Raw genomic sequence first — 2616 nt, 5'->3', positions numbered from 1 at the left:
ACTCATCTTTTATGTTCTAACTCTATTTTATCCCAAATTCCGATTTTTCATTGTTTTCAAAACTAAATACTTGTACTAATTAATTTTTTGTTTTTAGATAGTAAATAAAGCTTGGGTGTTAAGAAGAGGAGAAAAGAGTGGAGAAATGGTGGACAGTGACAACGGAAGAGAGACAATAAAGCTCTCGCTAGAAGGAAGTGAAGAATGTTGAGGAAACATCACACGAAGAGTGACTGCAATCCGTTTGCAACTCAATCGCAAGCGCCTTGCAAAACCTAAAACAAGCAGTGGGCTTACAAGATGAATTAGGCTTGGAAGAAGTGATAAAACCCAGGACCCAAGTTCCAAACCCGTTTCCATACCTGAACCGCCGGATTTGATACAGCTGCTTATCATCCAACATCACATCCCCTCGGTACATAAAAATATGATACACCTGCTCAACACTCCATCCACCTATCCTCTCTTTTCTAATCGAACAGAAACTCAAATCCTATTCTCTTCTTTTCCATTTCTCTTCATTCTCTACAGCACCACTTGCAGCCCTCTTCCATCAAATCTATCTCCCCGACCATCTCTGCTCACAACTGCCATCATGAAAACGTCAAATATATTTCTCTCTCAACCTTATCATCTTATCAAGAACAGTGAACCTAGAAGCTATGTTTGAGAGAGATAGAGTTAGGGTTATCCTAAACATCAAATTAATGAAATTGCAGAGGGGACAAGAAATTCAGGCAATTATGGTGAGTGGGTAGAGATTTATTGTTGAATTGAAACCCAATCGGGGATTTTTGTGTATAAATAGGGATGAGAATTGTGATGTAAAACTCATGCCCGGATTAGCCGGTGCACCAAGCTGTAGTTTATGTTTGTTTTCTGTATTTTTATCATGTTCTAATTTCATAACTAGGGTTGAGATGAAGCCTTTAATCTACTGCTATTTTATTCATGTTATTGTTGTTGTTGTGCTTAATTGAATTAGGAAGGGTTTAATTATTGAAGTGATTGATTGATCTGTGATTAGTTGTAGTGTAAGAACTAAGAAGACATCTAATACTAGGGATTAGGTAATTATCTTAGCTGACATTTTAAACCATCCATTTGAGACATCTCTGGATAATGACAGACTTGCATCTTCCGATGTCTATTACAAGGGACAGGGACATATCTTGAAACTGAATTGACTTAGCATATGTTATGAGGTGGATTCGATTGCCCTATTACCTTTGTTTATCTTTTTGTTTCTGTACAACCCTCTCTTTTCTAAATTAGTAGTAGTAGAACTTAGAAGTCTAGTTTCACATCGTAACAACTCCCTGTGGGATCGACCTGTATTTGCCATATCTATGTTATATACACTGTTCGCTTGCAGTTAATTGTAGGTACCTTTCTCGAACCACCATGTACTGGCGGGGTTTTTGCGCCCCAGCAGTAGCAGCGGGATTACTCATGCTCATTGTCTTCTTATCTGCAGATGCCAGATACAGAGATACTCCAAGAAATGATATGAATTGTTGATCTTGTTTGTGGAACTTATATGTGAATATCAATCATTGCTTGAGTTTGTTTATTTTCTTAATCTAATCCACTCGTTCAATTTTATTTTTTTCAATCAACAGATGTACATCTTCCAAGTAGTCTTGGTGTATCTTATGTTCAGCTAAGAAATTTCTATCACCAACAAAATCATATGCAGCATTCCGGATTTACAGGCGTAAAGATGTACTGGCTAGCTGGAAACTGATAAACAAAGTCACTGCAGAGGATTTTTTCTCAGCAAGACTTTCGAAAACGGGAGCCATAAACACCATTATGGGTTCTAAGGTGACTGCTGCTAATGCTTAGAATATGCATGGACTTCACACACTTGGGGTGCCTCTTTCTCGCATTGGATACACACCTGGTGCAATATATTTGATTAAACATAGTGTTGTTCATCTATTCCCATCAATAAATTCAAGAGCTTGACATTTTCAAATTTCTATTCTTATTTCTGACATGTAGGGTGTAAGAAAAAAAAGAAGAGAAACAAAGTGACTAACACGGTTACTATCTACTATGTAAGGCGGAACAATGACCTGGTTATCAAGACATTTTAATAATCTAAGCCAGTATTTCCTCCAACAATTACAATGACATATTTCAACTTTTTATTGCTATCAGTATTTTATTGAGGATTAGGTTAAAAAGCATAACGACTAGCTCAACCAGAAACTGATCAAAGCCATTAATTCATATCTGCAAATAAAACGTACCCCTATAAACTAACACAGAGATGCTACATAGATGCGTGAGACTGAATGGTTAGAAGTGGGAAAAACTCAAAGGAAGAGACCTCGCTCTGCAACAAATATTTTAGTGCATTCCCTTCGTATGCATCATCTAAGTTAATTGTTAAATTCCCACATATTCACTATGCATTTGGCAAACAAGTTAACGTGCTAACTTTACACCACATTCGAGTGAGTAGGTCCAGTAAAGCTTCTACGTACTTATTTCAGTAACTAGGGAGCGACTTGATATAAAACAAAGTAAAGAAAGTACGTATAAAGCAACAGAAAGGTGTATGACAGTTTTAATACCGAGTCTAGATTAGTATTAGGAAATAATATA

The 2616-nt window shown here is 36.7% G+C and overlaps 1 long non-coding RNA gene across 1 annotated transcript; it reads left to right on the top strand.

Annotated features, from left to right (window-relative positions):
• Positions 1 to 336: 336 nt before the first annotated feature.
• LOC113303311 lies at positions 337 to 1981 on the top strand. The gene is made up of 2 exons (XR_003337397.1): positions 337 to 746; positions 1623 to 1981. It is a non-coding gene; the product is annotated as an uncharacterized LOC113303311 (long non-coding RNA).
• Positions 1982 to 2616: the final 635 nt, after the last annotated feature.

The sequence above is a fragment of the Papaver somniferum genome, chromosome 8 (assembly GCF_003573695.1).
Source record: "Papaver somniferum cultivar HN1 chromosome 8, ASM357369v1, whole genome shotgun sequence".
In the NCBI taxonomy this organism is placed as follows: Eukaryota; Viridiplantae; Streptophyta; class Magnoliopsida; order Ranunculales; family Papaveraceae; genus Papaver; species Papaver somniferum.
This window is presented reverse-complemented; position numbering and strand designations above follow the sequence as displayed.